Source organism: Narcine bancroftii, unplaced genomic scaffold (genome assembly GCF_036971445.1).
Source record: "Narcine bancroftii isolate sNarBan1 unplaced genomic scaffold, sNarBan1.hap1 Scaffold_116, whole genome shotgun sequence".
Classification (NCBI taxonomy): domain Eukaryota; kingdom Metazoa; phylum Chordata; class Chondrichthyes; order Torpediniformes; family Narcinidae; genus Narcine; species Narcine bancroftii.
In genome coordinates, this window is record NW_027211851.1 from 270,267 (window position 1) to 281,764 (window position 11,498).

The 11,498-nt window shown below is 51.4% G+C and overlaps 1 long non-coding RNA gene across 1 annotated transcript; it reads right to left on the reverse strand.

Annotated features, from left to right (window-relative positions):
- Positions 1-1,610: 1,610 nt before the first annotated feature.
- Positions 1,611-6,481, reverse strand: LOC138750315 (uncharacterized). Its single transcript, XR_011349255.1, has 4 exons — positions 6,376-6,481; positions 5,077-5,266; positions 4,350-4,427; positions 1,611-2,120 (listed from the first exon to the last, which is right to left on the reverse strand). It is a non-coding gene; the product is annotated as an uncharacterized lncRNA (long non-coding RNA).
- Between the last annotated feature and the right edge of the window lie 5,017 nt (positions 6,482-11,498).

An 11,498-nucleotide genomic window follows, 5' to 3' on the forward strand; every position in this document is an offset into this window, starting at 1 on the left:
GAGAACACGGGTAGTTTCAACAGGGTGGGGTCCATCCAGGCGCCTGATAACAGGAGGAACCAAGTGGGAAGGAGGATGCAGGGCATTCGATAGCAGGACATTGCAAGAGAGTGGATTCCTCGAACTCTTCAGGGGAGAAGGCGCTGGTCGATCCATCGGTTTAGGTGGGGCAGGGTATAGACATGGCAGCTGACTGGAATTGTCAGCGGGTTACTGAGACCTGGGAAAGGAGGGGAAGGAGGGTGCAGTAGTGTTCTGAGAGTGCTGAGGGAGAGGCAACATGGTTGCCACCTCAAGGCAACGGTCCCCTGATTGATTGCAGGGATGGGCTCTGTAAATAGACTCATAGATATCCAACACAGAGCATCTTTGTCGCCCTGCCATCAGGAAGGAGATATGGAGGAATAAAAGCAGAGCAGCCAGGGAGGGAAATAGCATCTTCCCACAGGCCATGAGATTAACAAGGCAACATGAGCTGGATGGGAGCTAAGAATGAAAAGGGTGAGAGGAATATGGACTGATTACAACAGCTCAGCTAGCAGGAGAGAGGGGCTGAAGGGCCTGTTTATGTTTTCTCTATCTGGACCAGCTTTTGAGTTCAAGCTTTAAAAAACCCAATCATTTTTAAATTTATTATCAATGGTACAGAATGAATCAAGAGACAAGATGTCTGTCCAGCAGCAAGCGTCGAAGGCACTTCCTGAAACGGAGGCTCTGAAACCACAGGGAGGTTCTGGACGGAAAGAGGCCCAGCTTCTTCTGGAAGGAGGAGAGGAGAGGCAGGGGAAATGTGGGGGAAGGGAAGGGGAGGGGAGGGGCTAGGGATGCCGTCCACCGTTCACCTCCCCTTTCCTCTACCCCGTTCCCCTCCCCTTTCCACTGCCCGTTCCCCTCCCACATCCCCTCCCCCTTCCAGTCCCCAGTTCCCGTCCCCCGCTCGCCTCCCCCATTCCCCTACCCCTTCCCTTCCTCCTACTCCTAACCCTAACCCCTAACAAAATCCTAAACCTAACCTTAACACTACCGATACCCCCTACCACCACTCCACGTCCCCTAACTCTACCCTCACCCCATCCACTAACCCTAACTTTATTCCTACGCCTATGCCACCCCCTAACCCCAACCCTAATGCTACCCACCATCCCCTAACCCCAAACCTCACTCCCCCTCTACCCCCCTGCTCCTACCCCCTTCCCCTATACCTAACACAAGCCCACTTCCCCGAACTATAGACCTAACCATAAACCAAGATATAGCCCTACCCCATGTCTCCTAACACTAACCCTAACTCTACCCAACTTCCCCAACCCTAAACTAAACCCTATCCCTATCCCTTACAACCTACCTCCTTCCCCTAACCCTACCTCCTACCCCTTCCCCATACCCGCACCCCCTACAACTATCCCCTTCCCCTAACCATACCTCCTACACCTTCCCCATACCCACCCCCTACAACTACCCCCTACCCTATCCCTTACAACCTACCCCCTTCCCCTAACCCTACCCCTTCCCCATACCCGCACCCCCTACCACTATCCCTACCTTATCCCTTACAACCTACCCACTTCCCCTAACCCTACCTCCTACCCCTTCCCCATCCCCGCACCCCCTACCACTACCCCCTACCCTACCCCTTACCACAACCCCTACCCTTACCCCCCTTCCACTACCCCCTTTCTCCTACCCCCTTCCCCTCCCCTTCCTTCCCCTAGGTTAGGGGTAGGAAGGGGAAAGGGAAGGGGGAGGGGAAGGGGAGGAGGAGAAAGGGAGGGGAAGGGGGAGGGTTAGGGGAGGGGATGGGGGAGGGGAAGGGGAGGGGGAATGGGGAAGGGAAGGGCGGAGGGGAAGAGGGAGGTGAAGAGTGGAGGGCTGGGGTTAGGGCATAGGTGTGAGGGCAGGGGAAGGGGAAGATGAGCGGGAGGGGTTTGGGATGGAGGAGGGGTAGAGGAGAAGAGGGGAAGTGGGTGAAGGGACATGGAAGAGGCAGGGAATGGGGTTGGCAGGGCCAGAGGGATACGACGGGGAGGGGTTCAGGCCATCATGATGTTGTCCGTCCTCTGTTCAGCTGGGATGCGAGGTTCTTCTGGACTCGTGTCTTGTCTCTGAGATCGCTCCTTCTCCTGGGAAGAGAAATACGAGTGATAGAGATACTGTCTCTGAGGCCTGAACACAATGACTTTGGAGGGTCCCAACACTTCCCCCATCATCCCCCCTACCCCTGAACCCTCCCCTCCCTCACACCAGTACTCCATTTTTCTTGAATTCCTGTCCATATTAAAATCCTTTTCATGCCTTTTTTGGACAAGCCTCCGCTACTACCCCGACAATGCATTCCAGCCACCCACTACATTCTGTGTGAATAAAATGTACGCCTTATGTCTTGCCTAAATTTCCCTCATCTCACCTTATTTAGACGTCCTCTGGTATTCTCGCCCCAGGAATGCACACAATATTCCAAGTGTGGTCTGACGAGAATTTTATACATCTGCAACGATACCTCTCGGTTTTTGAACTCAATCCCCTGACTCCTGAAGGCCAGCACACAATACACCATCTTAAACTCCCTCTCAATTTGCACAGCAACCTTGAGTGATATATGGAGCAGGATCTAAATATTTCTCTGTCCTGCACACTGTTCATAATCCTGCCATTAACCAAGTGCTCTGCCCACACATTCTTGTAATCCGCATTCAATGAAGATATTGGTCTATATGAAGCTACTTTTAATGGGGCTCCAACCTTCTTTGGAATAACTGTTATTCGTGCCCTTGAAAATTGCTCTGGAAATAAACCTGGACCAGTTGCTTATTTAAGTACATCTGATTTACAGGATTGAACTCCATCTGTCACTTCTCTGCAAACTGGATGACCTATGACAACCTTCTACACTGTCTACAACATCTCTACCTCTGTGTGATCCCCTGACGTACCCACCCTTCCACTCCCATCATCATTCATAAAAATCACAAAGAGCAGGGGTCCCAGAGCAGATCCCTTTGGAGAGCCACTAGTCATTGTTCCATCTACTACTACCCTCTGTTTTCTGCAGACAAGCCAATTCTGAATCCACACAGCCAAGGCTCCATGGATCCCATGCCTCCAGACATTCTGAATGAGGCCTCCGTGGGGATCTTGTCAAGCACCTTACTAAAATCCTCGTGCAGCACATACAGACCTTGACCTTCATCTATCTCCTTTGACACCTCCTCTAAAAACTCAATTTGACTCGTGAAGCAGGACCTGCTCCTCACAAAACTATCCATGAGTTTGCCCAGCATGTTTGGGCATTGCCCTCGGCCCCAGAATCTGCAGACTTCCTGGCCAGTCCCTCCCTTACCCCTTCCCAGAGCTTCCGCATCCATTAGAACATCAAGCATTGCTGCCCAGTACAGGCCCTTTGGCCCATAAAGGCTGTACTGACCTTTGTAAATGTTCTCCACAACCTTGACCTGTACCACACCCATAGGAACATAGGAAGTGGGAACAGGAATAGGACAAAAATGGCCTATCAAGCCTGCTCCGCCATTCAATACGATCATGGCTGATCTAATTTATGACCAAACTCGACCTACCCTGCCTTCTCGCCATATCCCCAAATTCCTCTATCATGTAAAAATTCTGTTCCCTTACATCCACATGCTCGTCTCAGAGACTTTTATATGTACGTATTCTACCAACCGCTACCACTTTCTCCGGTGACGCATTCAAAGCTCTCACAACTGTCTGCATAAAAAAAATCTCCCCTCCCCTGAAGCGGATGCTCTCTGAGATTTGCACCTGACACTTTAGGAAAGGTTTCTGGCTGTTCATTCCATCTAAGGCCCCCACAATCATATTTAGAATAAGTTATTAAGCTGTGGAAGGGGCAAGTTGGGAGAGGGAGGAGGGGAGAGAGCTGGTGGGGGAGGGGTGAGAGCTGGTGGGGAGGGGACAAGGCCGTGTTGTGGAGAGGGATCAGGACCGCGTTGAGGTGGTGAACAGACAGACATGGGTGGATCTACCTGCCGAAATAAAGGAGCAATAAGAAGGCCATCTCGGGATCTACCAGCATCTTCTGGGGCTTGATGTCTCAATGGAAAACCCCCTGAGGATGGAAGTAGGCCATGCTCTGCTACAGCTGGTACATGAACATCTGGCAACACAACGATATAACATGACCCACTCTGCCTCCACACTGGCCGGGTCTATATCCTGAGGGTAAGGGGAGGTGGGTGAAGGGCCCCTCCCTGCCAATCAACATCCATCCTCATCATCCTCTCCACCCCTCTCCCCTCACTACCCTTTCTCTCCTCACCAATACCAATACTTATTCTCAGAGTGAGGGTGGGGTGGGTGCAGGTGGATCTTACCTTGACTACAGAGGAGAAGTTGAGAAGAGGGACAATGATGGTGTGATCCAACTTTCGCACGATCTGCAGTTTGCGGTTCTATGGCGAGAGAAGAACATCAGCAAGGCTGGGCGATGGGTCGGGGCCCTGAGGGGCAACTTGTCCAAGTTGAGGGGGGAGGCGGGGAGGAGATTTGTCAAGAGGTCAGAGGTGGGGAACTCCAAGGGAGGCCGAAGTAGGGGACTTTTCGAGAGTCAGTGGGGGGGACTTTTCGTGTAGCTGGAGTGGGGACTTGTCAGGGGGTTCAATGAAGTATCATTTCAGTTTTTATGATTGTTTTCCCAGCTTCTACTAAACAATGAATTTGCAGAAAATCTTTGATATTTGCCAGGTGTGTGTGTGTGTGTGTGTGTGTGTGTGTGTGTGTGTGTGTGTGTGTGTGTGTGTGTGTGTGTGTGTGTGTGTGTGAGTGTGTGTGTGTGTGTGGGGTGGGGGGTTGTGTGTGGGGAGGGGGGCTGCTGTTGTGGGTTTGTGTGACTTTCTCTGTTTCCAAACCCCATGGCTGCTTTGGTCTCTGTCAGATGCTCCTCTTTCCACCTACCCTTCAAAAATGTGTTTGGGGTGTTTGTCAATTGGGTGTAATTGTGTGAAACGGGCTCATGTGTCGCAAGGGCCTGTGAACGTGCTGTAGGCCCTAAATTTAAATATCAGGGTTTTTCATTTCCACACAACTGCTCCTCCCCCTCACCTTGAATCTCTTGTCTTGCAAGATCTTCTTGATGGCAATCAGCTCTCCGGAGTCCACCAGCCTTGCCTGGTACACCACACCGAAAGATCCATTGTCGATGATTTTAACATCTGTGCAGGACACCACCTTGGGGACGTTGGGTCCATGACACGGTGTGGCCACCTCTGTTGTGACCTTATTGCCATGTCCTCTGGGGCAGAAGCAGCAGCATTTACACACCCAGAGGGTACACAACAGGTCATTTATCCCAACCCAGCCTTGCTGTCCAAGTTAGTCTCTACCCCTCCCTCTAACTCCCTTCCAAGGGTCACCTAAATGTCAGAATTGATCCTCTGGTGGTTCGTTCCAGCTTCTCTCAGTAGAAATATTGCCACCCCAGGTCCTTCTATGATCACTCTCCTCAGACTGAGGCCAGTTCTGCAGCCGTTCACTGAGAGGATCGGGTCATCTTGACCTTCAGCACGTCCCGGGGAGATGAACCACTCTGAACCCTACCACGGGTTTAGCAGAAGCCCTCCACATTCCCAGAAGCTCAGCAACACCGTGATCTTCCATGATGCAAGCGAGACCTCGTCGCCTGAGGGAGCAGGTGGTGCGGAGAGAGCCCCACACTTCACCGCTCAACTCTGTTGGGTCCGCCGCAGCAGAAACACTTTCTAGCACCTTGATCAAGGTCCACTGGGGGAAAGAATCCTATCCCGGTTGGGGGGGTGTGGGGGTGTATGCAAGGGTGGAAGGGATCTTGTAACCACGGTGGGGGGGGGGGGTGGCGGGTGGAGGAGCGGTCCTGTCTCTCAGTGGACAGATCCCATTCCAGGTGGAGGGGGAGCTCTGTCCCATTTCTGTTGAAAGGTCTGCCTTCCAACCCCCTCGCAACTTCTCTTCTCCCTCAGACACCTCACACTCTCCCCTGCACCAAATCCTCTACCACACTCTCATCCCCCACCCAACACCACCCCCATGGTTTCCCCAGTGCTTTCCGTCCCCTCGCACCCCATCCCCCCAGCTCAACCCTATGTCCCCTATCTCTGATCCAATCTCCCTTGACATTAGCCTGTGGTGCTACCCCGTTCCTTTGTTCTCCCCTCCTGTCCTACAGACCCCATCCCTTTATCCCCTCACATGCCATTGTTCTCCCCTCCACAGTCCCCTCCAGCTGCCTCATAAAGTGCCCTGCACTCAGGATGGGGAGAGGGGATTAAATGTAGCCTCCATTCTCTCCGCCCACACTGGGTAAAGGATGGTGCCAGAGGAGTCTCTGTCCCAGTAGGGGAGCCTGTAACAGGCTCTTTATCTCACCCAAGGGTGCAGGGTGCTTCCAAACACAACCCTGTTGATCAGAGGGTCCCTGGGATGAGACAGCGTCCTACTCCGACACGTGGGCCAGAATCCCCTTCCAGGAGAGACATCTTTCTTTTGTTGCTGTGCCATGGCACGACTCAGCTATGGCTGCCCCATGCAGTGACATCATCACCCCCTCTGTGTCATCATCTCCCCCCTCTGTGACACCTCCCCTCTCTGTGACACCCCTAGTGTAATGGGCAGGGACATCCAACCATTTAAATCCTCCTCAATTTCCCCAAGCAAGGGGAGAATAATTCAGCTGGTCTAAATTACTCGTTGTTATCTATTCTAACTCCTAGATATTTGATCCCATTTTGCCGCCACATTTGTTGACTATTTTCTTGACATTGGCTCTAATCCCCCTTCCTAAGTGACATGATTTTGCACATATCCCAAAAGAACTTATACCCAGAGATGTCCCCATAGTCCTCCAGGGTGGAGCACCTGAGTGTGGGCAATGAGTGTGTTGGGTCTGTCAGATATATCAGAACAACTTCTGCAAATAAATTGATTTCATGCTCTTCCTGGCCTGTTCTGAAACCTTTAATGCCTGAATCCTGGCAAATGGCCTCGGCTAATCGCTCCATGGCCAGTACAAACTCACTCACTGGGAGTGTGGGGGGGAGTCAGACCTTGATCGGCATGCCTGTTGGCTTCCTCTGTCCCTCTCATCTCGACATCAGTGGCTCAGGTTGGGGGAGTCTGCGCTGCCTCCTGCAGTGCACAGCAGCGCTGCTGGACCACCTTTATCTCCTTATTTTCCTGGGCCCTCTCCAAATCTTTCCTTTCTATGATCTCACATTGGTTTCTCAGGAGAAACACTGGCAGCCAAAAGGCACCCTCTGATTCCCCTTAGATTTTGGGAACCCCGACTTCTTGAAGTGGGACCACACGTGGTGACCTATTTTCTCAAGATGTGGATCCAGGAGCTTGGACCAGTCTACCAGTTTGCCGTGGTCCGCCAGCATGCTTGCCAAGCTCCCGAACCCTGCACTCTCGTCAGTCCACCCGCAGATCTTGTTCTCCCTGCCTGCACTCGATTTCCTGCCCCAATTCCAAAGCATCTCCACTGCAGCTGTGTTCAGTCGGAACTCGAAGGACCCTGCTCACTGCACCAATTATTATGTGTGTGAAACTGATTCGAGGGGTCCCAAGGGTGGCGAATTTGAACACAGTTGTCTTTTATTGACATGTAGTGAAGTCGCATGAGGAGTAAAAGACACACACAGACACAAACTCGCCGGATTAATCGATACACTTGCAACCACTCGTGGATAGAAGACTTGACAATCAACTTGTCACATATGATACCTTGAACAGCTCATTCATTCACTCATTGATCTTGGATGCCTGTGGGTGGTAGGGGATATGCAGGTGGCCCCAAATACTTGGCATCACCACCCATTGCTGGTCGGACGTTATCCGATAGGGTATTCCACATATGGAGCACGCTAAAATGGTGCTTGGTCGGCCCGCTGGCAGGACATCTGAGTATGTGCTGACCATCGTGAGAACATATCACTTTTTATTTTGGCAGGGGAGAGGCCTGATATGGTCAATTTATCAGACTTGGTCAGCTCCCGAACCCCAGCGAATGCGGCCCTTGGTTTTAATTGCTGACAAATAGGGCATTTGGCCATCACAGTTCTTGCAACATCATGAGACCCCCAGATCCTCTGGCCATCATAGTGCCCCCATATGCCCACATTTATGATGCACCAATGCTGCCAAGGCTCCGGGGTCACTCTGCTTGGGGAAAATAGTGGCAGAGCATATTTGAGCAGCTCAGTCCACAGTGGCATTGCGTCAGCTTCAGCGGTTTTCCTGGAGGTGTGTCCATCCACGTGGTGGACCCTGGCTATTCTTTTGTTGTTCCACCTCTCAGAAGATCTGCCAGTGCTGTTGTCCTCAGAGCAGGCAGCCATGGATCTGCCTCCCTGTCTCCTGACGCCGACCCATCCACACTGACGTGCTGTTTGGCACAGCCCAGAAATCCTGTGGCACTAATCGGAAAAGAGGCTCCTGGGCCCGCCTGGTTGTCCCTTTTCGGATCAGTGCCACAGCTGCCAGCTTGGACAGTTGGCTCTCCCCTCCACCTCACCCTCTTATGTCAGTACTTTATCTGTGGTGGGCTGGAGCGCTCCCACTTTACACCGTTGTTTTTCGCACATCCACCAGCTGGAGCCGTCAGTAAACCAAGCTTTTTCCTGCTGTCCAGCATCGAGGGTGTTGAACGGTTTGCCCCAGGCCATGGTGCCAAGCTCTTCTCGGGGTCATTCAAGTGGGAGGCTGTCACTTTCGGACAGGACATGATCTGTTCTTGCAAGTGGCTCAGCCCTTCGGGCCCGGCCGCTGTGCGGTCTGCCATGTACCACTTCTTCGGTCCGCTGTGAGTGGCATCCGCAGATTTAACCCATCACATGTTGGGGAGGTGTGGCTGGAGTGTGACTGTCTCTGCTGCCATCTGGTTCTCTGTGGTGAGCAGGCGAGCATCTGACACTCAGATGGGGAGTCGCGGGAGGCAGCTTCCAGGAGGGAATTGAACCAGAAGCTGTGTGGGACTCGGCGACCTTGCATCTTTTGCTCGAGGCTCCACTAGACCATTGTCTTCATTGCAGAGACAAGTCATTCAAAGAGTCTTCCAGTTTTGAGGGGTTGGGGGGTGCTTGTGGTCAGTGGCAGTGGTGTTCAACAGCGTGTTTTACCATTTAAGAAGCCATTTGTTGTTCAGGTCATCAATGAAGCGGAGAGTTTTTTTTTCTGGGCAACATTGTACAGTAGATGGAGGGACAGGGTGAGATGGGGAATATGTTGGCACCAGTAACCCAAAAGACCCACAAAACTTTGTGCCTCAAATTGTTGGTGGGCACCGCATGAGGATTTTGCTTTGAGCAACCATTGATATTTCTCTGCTGCCTGGATGCTCAGGAAAATGACTGTTGGACTAGGACCCTGGACCTTTTCAAGGTGGTGCCTCCCTGGTGCCAGTGTCTGGGGTGTTGCTGCTGGTGTCCAAGACATCCTAAAATGGGACAGAGGTTGTGGTACATGGAGATACCAATGACATAGGGAGGAAGAGGGAAGAGTTCCTGAAAAGTGGGTCCAGGGCGTCTGGTGAGAGCTGAAAAGAAATAGCATGAGGGGAGTCATGTTGGGATGACTGTCTGGGCCATGCGACAGTGAGAGCAGGAACAGAATGAGGTGGAGGATGAAGGCGTGGCCTGAAGGTGCGGGTTAAGAGCTCCTTGAGGGCATCCTATTTGCCTTGCTCGGGAGGCTGATGTCAGAAGTCGATGAGCCTTGCTGCCATGTCCTGATGAGCAAGAACATCATGGAGGAGTAATGGATGTCATCAGCGGTGATCTCTTGGAGGTGGAACTGATCCTTGGCCTGTTTGAACCCCACGTGTGGCTGCGACATCCAGAACATTGACAGCTTCAACCAAACCATCTGAAGAGCCGCCTGGACCGTGATCTTCACGTCCAACTGAAGGGCTGGGTCCTGCTGAGGTCACCACTGTAGCAGACACTTCCATTGAAGAGAGAAGTGGGAGGGGGTAGGATATTGGGTATGGGGGTGGGGGGTGGTTTCTTTATTCTTTCTTTTATAGATGCCACACATTAGATGAGCATTATTATTAATTGTGTGAATTTGTTGTGGTTTTAAGTTTATAAATATTTTTAAAAAATGATCGGCAGGACCACGAGTGGCAGATAGGATGATGGGGACTCTCTCCCCCCAACCCACCCACCCCAAATATCAATGGGATAAACCGGGTTCATTGTCAATGTCGTCGAGGATCCCTTCCACCTGCCCACAGCATTTGGCAGCTCTTCTCATCAGGAAAGAGGTCGAGGAATATCGGAGCCAGTAGCACCAGGCCCAGAAACAGATTCTTCCTGCGAGCAGTGAGAATGGAGAATGATGGATGACCGGCTCAGACAAAGACTCCGTGACTCTGCTATTGATTCAACAGAATTTATTTCTTTTTTGGGAGGGACTGCACGTGTATAATTTGTCTCTCTGTGCATAGGTCCGGTTGTGTGTTTGCAGAGATTTCCACCATGAACACAGTTTCCTCGGGTTAAATTTGAACGGGTACAGAGGAGCTTTCCTGGATTGGAGAATGTATCTCATGAAACAAAGGTGACTGAGTTCGGGCTTTTCTCTTTTTCACCCCAAAATTAACTTTATTCTAAAATTATACACCAAGAGGACAACTGTTCCATGTCTTTTCTCATCCTCGTGTTGCATGCCTATATTCCCTTCACTGCAAATGTTCTCTGTTTAGCATCATTCCACCACTTTGACACCTTGTGGTTACTCCCTGCACTCTGTGGTTGAAGGGGTTCCCCTTAGTCTCCGCCCCTCAAGACCCGGAGGATTAGAGTCCTTCCCCACAGCACCCTCGTGTTGGCTGCGCCAAGCCTCAGTGCATCTCTCAGCAACCTGGAATAGGCCGGTGGGCAGCATTCCCTCACCCACATCTCCATGTGCTAAAAGACCAGCAGGTTAACATCGAACAGTTATGCCCTTCAGACCTCAATGTTGCGCTGACCTATCAATTCCAAGCAAAATAAAAACTAGACCCTTCCTCCTTCATAACCCTCCATTCTTGCAATGGAGGGAGTGCAGAGGGGATTCACCAGGCTGATACCTGGAATGGCAGGAATGACATGACGAAAGATTGCGCAAATTGGGATTGTACTTGCTGGAGTTTAGAAGATTGAGAGGGGATCTCATAGAGACATGTAAAATTCTGGCAGTACTGGACAGAATGGATGCAGATGGGATGTTTTCAAGGATGGGAAAATGCAGAACCCGGGGCCATGGTTTGAGGATAATAGGCAAACCATTTAGGACCGAGATGAGGAGGAATTTCTTTACCCAGAGAGTGGTGAATCTGTAGAATTCATTGCCACAGAGGGCAGTAGAGGCAGGTTCATTAAATATGTTTAAGAGGGAATTAGATATATTTCTTCAGTATAAGGGTATTAAAGGTTACGGAGAGAAGGTGGGGATGGGGTACTGAAATTTAAGATCAACCATGATCTCGTTGAATGGCGGAGCAGGCTCAA